Source organism: Pseudophryne corroboree, chromosome 6 (assembly GCF_028390025.1).
Source record: "Pseudophryne corroboree isolate aPseCor3 chromosome 6, aPseCor3.hap2, whole genome shotgun sequence".
NCBI lineage: Eukaryota > Metazoa > Chordata > Amphibia > Anura > Myobatrachidae > Pseudophryne > Pseudophryne corroboree.
In genome coordinates, this window is record NC_086449.1 from 346,714,294 (window position 1) to 346,726,800 (window position 12,507).

A 12,507-nucleotide genomic window follows, 5' to 3' on the forward strand; every position below is an offset into this window, starting at 1 on the left:
ACAACATTGTCTCTATCGTTGGGTCATAAATCACATCAGTCGTTGTTATTACAGTATCTTCACTCCTTAAACTCATCACTCGGGCGCTACGTTTACACTTTGTTAAAACCCGAACGCATCTAAATATCAGTCCGACCAATATGATGACACCCAGAACACACAAAAGGAATTTCCCTACATCCATGATAATACCTTGGGTCCATTCTCCTAAACCAGAGAACCAATTTCGCGGGTTCAACCATGACACCCAACTGGTCAGCTCATTACCCACAGCGGCAAGGGTCAGATTGTGTTTCCTTCGGAACTCCCACTTTAATTGGAGAATGTCGTCCATCTTTTGGTCTATGACCTCGACCGGGTCCTCGGTGCTGTTTGTGATATACGTGCAGCACTTTATTCCATACTGAGTTGCTAGGGTGACACAATACCCACCCGTCACAGCTGTGAGACAATTGAGAATCATCCTATGCTGAACCAGTTCTGTTTTATAAGCTTGGAGCTCCCTTCCAGTATACCTGAATGTGTCATCATACATTTCAGTGATGTTGTCTAATAAATTTGCAAGCGCAGATATATACTTATAGTTCCACACTCCTCTGGCGGTGCGAGTGATGTCTAACGCGAGTAGAACCTGAATCCCAATGGATTCATGGATCAGGTCAGAGGCCAGATGCTCTGTCCTTTCCGTCAGTTGCCTTTTAACTACGTGCTCGTAATGAGTGTGAGTATAAGGAGCTTGGGCACTACGGTGAATATCTTTCATTTTGGTATGCGATACAGTCATTACCTCAGGCAGTACTTTTCCAATATAACACAATCCTTCTGAGTTTGGGGCAAGCACTTATACGCCTTCCTCCCGCATATGAAATATGCATCATCGGGGAGAACACAGGGGACGGAGTAGGACATAACCATATTACACATTTTCCATATGAAATTTCCTAACCCTAATTCTTCCATCTGTTTAGTACACGTATCGGTTTGTACGATGTGTGCACAGTATCCTGGTGATACCTCTCCAACTCTCATGGTCCTACTTCCTAGGGTATACCTATATCGGAAATATTTTCCACTACCGGCTATGTGGCGTATAAGCTCTATATCTGTAGGCATTCTAACGGCTCTATATGAAAAGGTCATGGTTTTGTTATTCCATGACACTTCCCAATTTCCCGGCTTTCGGGGATTGGAAGTGTTAAAACATACTAGGGATCTATCCACATGATATTGGTGGAGCTTCAAACTAGGAGGACTGGAGATATTAAACCTCTTGTCCACCGGTCTCCCATCACTTAACTCAAGTACCTCTCCTATAGTTAAAGGGAATGGTACTAATCCTGATTTGCTATGGCCTTGAGGTACTTGAGAGCATACCCAACAGTCTGTTTGGTTTAACACCTTACCCACTAATGAGTGATAGTCACCCAATGGATGCCGGTCCATGTTAATGTTAAAACTGGACTGACATTTCTTGATACACCCATCCTTAACTATCACAGTGTCTACAGATACAGTTCTTTTCAGTTAACATTCCTTCACAATGTTTACAAATAACATGGCTGCTAGATCGTTTCCGGTACTCGCCTTTGCTCGGTAATTGTGTTGCTATTGGAAATTTACACCTCCGTCTTAGTCATCAGAAACCCTTCTGGATCCTTTCTCGACCTCACTGGTACTCTCACCGAAACAGACTGCTCTGGTCAACATCATGGTCAACAGAAAAATCCGTATCACAGTCTCTTGAGGCGAGTCCATCTTACAGGAGGAGAAAAGGAGAAATTTGTAATGGGGTTACAGGAAAACAGTTTGAGGGGGAGAGAAACTTGTTACGATAATTAATTCTCTAGTCTTGTTGTTCTTCTTGTTCTGCTGTCATCTCAAAGGTGCTGTCTCTCAGTCTTCCAACCGAACACTCCGGTGATACAATATTTCTTCCAAACCAGCGATCTTTCTGTAAGGAGCAAAAATCTTGCATCACCATTTGTCTAACTGATGTGTGACATACCATCTTTAAAACATGAAAACATGAGTGAGAAGAGAGAAAACAAAAAAAACAAAAACAAAAGAGAGAGAGAACAATTCATATACATATATATTACATAAACCAACAATAAACAACAACAGGAAAAAAAAAACATTTTTCAAACATTTTAAAACATTGTCAGATCTGCCGTTCATCATCAGGCTGTCATATCTACATGTCCAATGGTATCCTTGCTCAGTCCCTCCCACCAGCACCTCCATACTCCACCCTTTGTATCTGGCCAGGATACATTGATGCGGATAGGTCATGCTGGGGTTTGGTAGACTTCTGCAGAGACCAAGTAGCTATGCAATGTTTGAGTCCTGCCGATAACCGTCAGAGATGGGGAAAAAGAAAACATTTCACAGATACATTACAAATTTTTTTTTCTTACCCGGTCATTCCTGTGTCTTCAGGGAATGACCTCCCAATTTGTTAACAATAACCTCAGGCTTACCATCAGTCCTAATGATCACCTTTCCTGATTGCATGTTACAGGTGCGGCCCAAACTCCTTCCTATGTGATCTCTGGTTACAATTTGGTGTATCATAACTTTTGCTCATTTTCATGTCTAGGGGGTCTGACTTTATGTGGGCTGTTGCAGTTGCTGGCATAATGCCCTTCTCTTTTACAACGATAACAAATCCTTGAGTTCCTCCATGTGCCAATGGCCTGGGGTTTTGGTTGATTTGATGTCTCCTCCAATGCTTGGATGCCCATCGCCATCAACCGCTCTTCCTGTGTTTCTCTGGTTCTTTGACTATTATGGTCATGTCGTTGTCTAGGGGGTGTATATACCTTGTGTGTGTTTTTAGACCTACAATCTCGTGCAACATGACCTTCTCTTAAGCAGTTGTAACAGCTTTTCACCTTTGACTTACCCTCCGAAATCTGGGGCTTCTTTGTTTCCCTGTGCTTGCTGATGCTTTGCTCATGCCCAACAGCAGAGTCCCTTAATGCAGTTACTGATTTATCTCTCCAGTATGGATTGGTGATCTGTATCCTTGTTCTCAATACCTCCTTTAAACCATTCATTAACACAGATACTGCCACTTCTCTATGATTTACATTTGTCTTGATGTCCGTGATCCCAGTGTTTCTAGCCATTACTTGCAGTGCTCGATTAAAATAATTGGAAATACTTTCCCCTTCGTTTTGTCTTATGGAGAAAATTTCATTCCACTTGACAATGGCAGGGAAATATACTCCCAACTGTCGGTTGATCCGCTTAATACACCCCTGATTGTGTTCCTCCGTACAAGGTACCTCCGTGTCTAATTGACAATCAGCAATAAATTTCGCAGGGTCAACACTGGAGGGCAAACATGCCCTCAGCACTGTCCGCCAATCTTTGTTGGTGGGTTCTGTTGAGTTTCCTAGTTCTTTAATGAACCTTTGACATGCGACTAGATTTTTCCTAGGATCAGGAAATTCAGACATAATTGCTCTCAATTCCATCCGGGACCAGGGACGGCGCATTGCACTGTCCTTGACGGGAATGCTTCCCTGATCGTCAGTCTTCGCATTGGGGACTGTGATCACCCTGACAGGACTAAATTCAATTACATCACCTTGTGTTGGTCTTACAATATGAGGTACATTTGTTTGTGCGTGATATATAACACCGTACGTACCTGTGGACACGACCTCACCTGACCCTCCGTTAGGGGGTTTGATTACTGCCTTTACCGATTTGGTCGCGTCCACCTGGATGTCTTGTGTGATGGCTGCTGGAAAAGGTGCCGACATCGTGCTGGGCTCACGTTCTTGCTTGTAGTCCTGAGGGAAGTTTAACATGGGGTGCGACTTGCACAGGTTAACATTTGTAATTTTTACACTTTCATTTTCATAAACATTATTACATTTGTTACTTTCATTCTTAATACAGTTACTAAGTGCATTTTTATCGTACAACATTGCGCCATTCTCTGCAACCATAATCCTCTCCATTGCCATGTCTCTCTTCCCAAGATGAGAGTCAGATATGTAAGTTAAGTTTCTTTGTATTTCACTTTCTTTTTGCCATAACTTTAAACAATCATAATGTTTGATCCGTCTCTTTGCTGATTTAATGAGACATATCCTTCTCCTTAGATTTTGTAACACATCTGGGCTAAAGCTACCTACCCGGGGAAACTTCTCCCCGTCATGCACAGTCATTCTTTCCCATTCATCACATAAAACCTCTGTGTGTGAACCGTATTTTTCACACATTACATACCTTGCCGACCCGATTGGCCGGTTTACTGAATCAACCCGAACCGAGGTTGATCGCCCCCCTACCTGAACAACTGGCCCCCATACTTGCAGGTGTTGCTTTCACTACCTCTGACCTTCAAATCAGGGTCTTCAGCGAACCCTTACAAAACCAAGATGTTTGGGGTAGGCCGACGGTGGCAGTTTACCGAGTACTCCACTCACTCGCCCACGCCGACCAATACGCCCACACACTGCCTTAGCGCTGGCATACTCGACCTAGGGCCCCTGCGACCTGAACCGCTATTTACTGGAACATGCAAGTGTGATCCGAAGAGCACTTAACCCTTTCCAGTAACTATTGGTTGCTGGATAGTTCCTGAGTGACCAGCGAACCTCCCTTAAAATAAAAAAAATTACACAAATCACGTTAGAGTGTACAAATAGCGTTTATGACCCCTTTCGTACGCAAATGGTACTGGTCAGGTTACTAACTAATGCACACAATCACGTGCGGTACAATCGTTCTGCACATAAGCAACTAATCTTATGTGCGGAGCGACCAGTGGAATCGAAAATTGTGGCTGCGAATTCCTTCAGCCTGAGCTTCAATGGCCTATATGGGTTCCGCACCAACCCTTCCTGGTGTTGTGCTACTTTTCTTTATAGCGGACTTCTTAGTCTGCTGTACCTAGACCTCCTGGTCTGTTCCGGACCTCCTGGTCTGTGCTACAGTAGACCTCCTGGTCTGCTATACTCTAATGCTCAAATTTATGTTTAACAAGGGATGCCTCCCCAGCCACCATGCACGTCACTTACATGTATGTACCTCACGAGAACTCGACTTCTTGTGGTTCAACCCAAAAAAATTGTAAAAACTTATATATACAAACACTCACCACATGTACACTCTAATTTTTTTTTTTATTTCTGCGCAGAAATTCCTTTCATTCAGTAAACAGTCTAGACCAGATGAGTCGCAAATTGGAGAAGGATCTATTAGCTTAGAATTTTGGACACTAAAATTGACTTGCGCTATTTATCGCGTTGCCTTCTTTTCGCCTGTAAAAAATAATACTATCGTGTGATTTGAATTATGTGGGCATACCCGGACGCTCCGTTGCGTAATATACGCTACGTGCGTCGGCCTTTGTGTTGCGTACGCTTGTCTCACCCTTTTGTTAGAGACACGTGTATGCCAGCCAGATATGTCCACAGAAATACAGTTAACACGTTTATCAATGTAGATGATCTTTAATTGTATTCATCTACCGAGCACCACACAGGTCTCTCAAAGCTGTGTGCGTGCTTTACAAATTACCCCTTAATGTATTACTTTTACTCTAACTACTAATAGCAACAAATCTTTCTTAGCACGTTATCAATTGTGAAATGGCAAACAGGAGAGTGATATGTGAAAATACACGAATGAAAAGAAATGCAGATATATGCGTGCGTGCGTACGCAAGACAGAACAGAAAAAAAACAGTTTTAAAAGACACTAGCGTATTGTTCTTACCTCCGGTTCCGGATTCCTTCAGCACCCTTTACTAAGCGAAGCAGACGCTTATCTTGGTCAGCACTATGAGGAATATTACCTCCCGCCCTTTGCTGACCGATAATTTTCTGCTGAAATTACCTAGTGCAGATATGTGAAGGACGGACGAGCCTCCAATTGATAAAGCCTAATATTTATCTTATTTAAAACACTCTAAAAGGTTAAAGAACACAGTACGCAATTGGCGCACGAGGTACCGTAAGGGTACGCTCTTAGCGTAGCGGACGCTGTATCGGGAGCGAGCCGCTCGAGCGACACAAATGCTCGCGAGAATACGCTGTTGGTATCGGGCACACTATAGGTGAGCGACTACCGTAATGCTACGCTATCAGCGTAGCGGACGCTCGAGACCACGAGGAGATCACGAGCGGCGCAGACGCTCACAAGATAACAATCAGTAGACCTTGAATGTAACACACAGAAAGGATATTCTTATACTGTAGACCTTGTATGGAAACACTGTAGCTATATAACGCTGCTTAACCTTGTTTACACTAAAGCTGTTTGAGCGATAGAGACGCTCCTATTACCCTCTGCAATATAATGAACACACAATACCGGTCTAAGGGTCTAACGCCTTTTAAGGAAATGAATGAACGTTCAAAAAGAATAATACAATACAAGTTATACACTACCAAGATAACATAAAATACCTAACCAAGTAACTACACATAAAATACAATAAAGATACAATTTACTTTTAAAGGGGAAGGAGAGAGAGAGAGAGAGAACGAGAGAGAGTGGCTTATAACAATAAAGACAATATGATTGCAGAGAAACTTACGCACAAAGGGAAACAATCGCATGCGCCTTCTGGATATCCAGCTCCCGATTATCAGTGATGAGAACCGTTGAAGAGAATAGAGAGCTGGCCCAGATCGGCTTGTCCTTTTATACACTACACACAATACAGTACAATGGTCCCTATATTCTTATTGTTCATTGGACACAGGAATTCGTCTTCGCATTAAAACAAAAGGTCATAGGTTGATTCATACAGGTGGGCTGTGACTATTAAAGTGCAAAATACAGTAAATGTTCATAAACTTCTTATGTCCATAACTATTCGCACGAGCGATTAATCCGCTTCAAACCAACACCGGAATATTGCTAATTAAATACTCTTCCGATGGATACTAAACACCACTGTATAACCCCTGTCTGACCCTTCGTATCAAACAAAGAGGGATCTCTTTGTCTATGAACATGCTACATTAACTAAACTTTCAGAATCTATCAAAGGGACCATAATCTACAAAATACATTATATGGTTAAAATATGTAACGATTGAGTCGCCCGCTAGACGCATACAAACTCTACCGTAAATGCGCATACCGTGCGCCTGTGGGTGCACGCAACAGCGAGTATGCGCACGCACAGGAGAGCTCATGCATGCGCAGCGGGGACACGCATGAGATGCAAATATGGCAATGTGTAGCGTGATATTTTTCTGACTTTGACACTTCCTACTGTATGTAGCCGTGTGCCTCTCTTAATACCCTACAAGTTGGGAACAGATATTGGTGAGACAGCAACTGTGCCGCACCCTTGGCCTTGTTCTTGTTCTTTGGGTGGTGACACCGTCTGCAAACCCCTCCATATGTCCTTGAAATCAGATCTACAGAATTGTTTTTTGATACTTATTTTCTGCTCTGATTATAAATTCTGATTATCAGACACAGTGTCTATACATCAAAATACAGCTGTACCACACACTACAATTTTATTTTTGTCTTGAGTACACTCTGCGATAAATGTTAATGACCAGTTTTGCTTGTTCCATTCTGTGTCCAATACCTTGTAACCCTTAAGATATTGTGGATTCTTTTTGATGAATGTTTTCTATATTTGTTTAATGATTTTTTACTGAAAACTGCTTTATATAATGTATTGAAATAGATTTATATAAGAACAAACAACAACACTTATTTTGTTTGCCAAATACAATTGCACTATATAGTAGTAAATTATTATCTCATGAAGGCTAGTTCTGATACCCAATGTTTAGAAAATATATGTATACGTGCCTAATGGGTTAGTATTAACATGTAGTAAACAAGTAGCATAAAACAGATACCATGATTATACAAAAAGACAATCTTTACAGTGGTATTTTGAGTCCTATGCTCCTCTACACCATAACCAACACTACACCTCCCAAGTTACCTCTCAGCTCCTTCCGATGATACTGTACGTTACAAGGGGCAAATATGAAGAGATTTGTAGGGTTTATGTAATATGTTAATCAGTAAGGGGGCATAAATCATAAATCTTACTTATGGGGTTAGTACATTTATTTATTATCAGTTTCTTATATGGAGCAGCACATTCCGTTGCACTTTACAACTGGACACTGGTGTGCACTGGTCTCCATAAAAGAGAGCTGCACAACTAGAACACAAGTTATATGGACATGTGAGACAGCTAGTATTCACAGTGTTATTTATTTCCTCAAATTCTCAGAAATAAAAGTCTGATAGGAAAAAAAGAGCAGAGCAGATTTCTCTCCTGAGCTAGTGCACTCGCCATGCTGTCAGTGTTCAGAACAGGCCCTTTTGTGCCATTCTGAAAGTAAAGTAAGGGCCCAGGAGGCTAAGGCGGCATCACTGGGTCCCTACCTTTACTGTGGGTCATTGTTCTAGCTCTGGGATCATTCATATGTGAAACACTACGGCTAACAGCACCCAGTGGTATTATTAACACACCGGGTGTTAGTAACTACACTGTGCGTTACTAACAGACCTATTTTATAATGGATCTAGCAGTGCTGGCAATACCCTACTTCTCAACTTCTATAAAAATGGAAGGCACAAATAATTGTGTGGCAATATCACACGTGAATAACATGAATTTAACCTCATACAAAATGATTTTAGTTAAAACAAATATATTTGCTATTTGCCCAAAAATATTGGAACATCGGTCGGTACCATTGGAAGTTCGGGAACATCACTACTTTCGGCAGGTACACAGCTGCCAGGTACATGGGAGGCTTGATTTACACTTCCCCCAACAGCTGCTGCTGTCTGCAGCCGCTGGGTGGGGGATCCTGCTGTGCTGACCAATCAGCAATGATCAGCAGCATGGCAAACACTGGGGGAGGTTGCGGGAAGGCAGAGGGACCTTCTGGTCCCTCTGAGAGCAGCAGCAGTGGGAAGTTTCCCTTTCCTGCAGCTGCTAACACTGCTTATCGACTGGTCGCATCCTGTCCGACCAGGTCAGATAAAGCACTTGCTGGTGTGGTCGCATCTGATGCGACCATGCCAAGCAAGGGGTTAAAGAGATAATAAAGCAATGGCTGTAATGCATGTCTTTTAGAAGCTTTGTTAACCCCTATGCTGTGTAGGATTAGTATGACTTGTCTTCTGGGTATACAGTAAAACTTTGGAGGATGAGCCACGCTCGTCCACCACAGCGAGGGGCAAAAGAACCCCCAAAACATATTGATAATTTAGCAGAGTTTCTGTACACGCCAATGGATTCCCTTAGACAATGAATACACCATTTGCTTATCAAGTGGAGTGGTTTATTGAAGGACGAGTACAGCTGTACTCACTGTTATACACACTGGTTGGATGGAGAAGAGTGGGGTGTTATACAGCTCCTCAAATGGTGAGTGTATGTAGTTTAAGGTTGCAGTGCAGGATGCTGGAACAGCAAGTAATCACAGGAGCTAAGTGGAAAACTACTGTCTCCCACTGTGGTGCTCTAACAAAGCAACACAATGGTTGTGCACATGTGCAGTACTTAGGTTGGTGGCCATTTTGGGACGGAATGAAGCCTCCCTGGAGGAACATTATGTACTCCTTTTTAAACCACCCCCTCACTACAAGCTTCTCCATGTTATGCAAACATTCAAATAAAGCTTTTCTGTAGCAACATAAAAAGTAACCGTGTTAAGCACATAAGAAAACTTCAACATATCACATGACCTTGGTCTGGTCATCTTGGTAGACCTATCAGAAAGAGTCCCTTCACTGACAGCATTGGCCATAGTAACAGTCTCTTGACTCACAAACTTGGGTATGCTGTCACTGTCACAATTCTTGACATGGGGGTAATTCAGAGTTGGGCAAAACCATGTGCACTGCAGGGGTGGCAGATACAACATTTGCAGAGAGAGTTAGATTTGAGTGGGTTATTTTGTTTCTGTGCAGGGTAAATACTGGCTGCTTTATTTTTACACTGCAATTTAGATTTCAGTTTGAACACACCCCACCCAAATCTAACTCTCACTGCACGTTATATTTGCCCCCCCCCCTGCAGTGCACATGGTTTTGCCCAACTGCTAACAAATTTGCTGCTGCAATCAACTCTGAATTAGGCCCATTATTCACACTTGTGATCTCTAAATCTTGCCTATCTTGGACTTCCACTAGCATCAGTCAGATCTGGACTTTGACTTCTGGACATCCCAAAGTTCACTGAATGCATTTTTGTTCATTGCTCATCATATCTCTTAGGTGGCCACCCACAAGCTAGTCATAGAAACATAGAATTTGACGGCAGATAAGAACCACTTGGCCCATCTATAGTAGCCTGCCTCTTTTTTAATCATATGGTTACTAGAAACCCTATTGATCCTTATTTCTTTGTAAGGACATCCTTATGCCTATCCCAAGCATGTTTAAATTGCTCTACTGTCTTAGCCCCCCATTAGAGGTGGTAGAGGCTATTCCACTTGTCCACTACCAAAGTAATTTTCCTCGTTTCCCCTGAATCTACCTCCCTCCAGTTTCAGGGCATGTCCTTGTGTTCTAATAAATCTATCTTTGAAAAATGTCTCCCTTCTGTAACTTGTTAAAACCCTTGATATATTTGAAAGTTTCTATCATGCCCCCTCTTTCCCTTCTCTGCTCCAAACTATACATGTTAAGATCTTTTAGTCTTTCCAGGTAAGTTTTGTGATGTAGGCCATGCACCATTTTAGTTGCTATTCTTTGTACAGTCTCTAATGTATTAATAGCCTTTTGAAGATATGGCCTCCAGAATTGAACACACTGTGTTGAGGCTATGCCAGTAACATATACAGTAGCATTATCCTTTCTTTCTGCTGCTGATTCCTATCCCTATGCAACCTAGTATCTGACTTACCTTCCTTATTGCTTTATTACATTGCTTACCTGCCTTTAAGTCACCTGAAATAATAATCTCTTTCCTCCCCAGTAGTTTCCCATATAGTGCCATTAATACTATATTTAGTCTTTGGATTTTTGAGACACAAGTGCATGATTTTGCATTTTTTGGGTATTAAACTGTAATTGCCACACTCTTGACCATTCCTCTAGTCTACTTAGACCATCAGTCATTTGTTTTACTCCTCCTGGTGTGTCTACTCTGTTGCACACATTTGTGTCATCTGCAAAAAGGCATACTTTCCCTTCAGTACAATTTGCAATGTCAACAATAAATATATTAAAAAGCATTGATGCAAGTACAGATCCCTGGAGTACTCCACTGGTACCATTTCCCTCCTGTGAATGCATTCCATTTACTACAACTCTCTGTTTTCTATCCTGCAAATAAGATCTTATCCATTCAACCATTTAGTATGCAATACTATGCTTTTACATTTATTTAACAGTCTACAATGTGGGGTAGTGTCAAAAGCTTTACTAAAGTCTAGATAAGCTATATTTATGGTCACCCCTTTATTACTTTAATGACCCATTCAAAAAGGTCAATAAGATTTGTTTGACATGACCTCTCTCCTCCTCCCCCCCCCCTAGCTAGTAACTTGCTGAATAATTCTGATACTGGTGCTACCAGCACCTTTTTAAGCTCTTTTAGTATCCTTGGATGTATCCCATCTGGCCCCATTGATTTATTTACTTTCAATTTTGACAGTTCTGCAACTTAACTGTGGCCCCTTCCCTTCTCTTTCAGTAGTGAATACTGAGCAAAAATAATTAAGATGATCTGCTATTACATCGTCTCCCTCAACATGACTCCTTGTCTGTTTTTTTCACAATAATATTTATTGGGTTTTAATTTTCCAACAAACAGAGAAAAAATACAATAAAGCATGAAGAGAGAAATAAAAACAAAGAAATATTAGGGGATACAGAATAGAAAGAAAGGAAGGGAAGAGGGGAATTGCCAGAAAAGTCTGGCATCAGAGGGCCAAACCCCACATAAAAAGAGAGACAATCAAATTCACTTATGATAAGTAAGGTATCACATATGCCAACTCAGTTCAGAAGAGACATCTTAAGATTTCAGAACTAGGGGAATTCAATATGCTAAAATCTATTGGAACGCTATATATAGTACAAAGTCCCATTCGTTCCCTGAACTCTCCCAATCTAAACCATTTTTTGTGACTACATGAAGCAGAAGAAGAGTAGTCACTACCAGACGTTTCAAATAAATGAAGTTTATTAATTTTATTTGTGATAACTGTAATGCTGGGGATCCAGTGGCGTAAGAAGGCGGGTGTGGCCCTCACCCGGGTATCACCCTCAGAAGAGGTGACAGCAAAGTGCCAGCTCTTCTACAGGGACAGGAGCCGAGTGCTGCAGTGTTATAATCTCCTGCAGCACTCGGCTCCTGTCATAGATAAGAGCCAGCACTGCACACTGCCCAGTCTCCGGGGGCAGCCAGCATCTTCAGGGAAGCTGGACACGACCCCTGAGCGAAGGAGAAGAGATCTGTGAGACACACCCCTTTAAATTAGGCCACATCCCCTTTTTGGGTGCCCGCAGCATCGGCGGGCTGAGCGTGTGTGT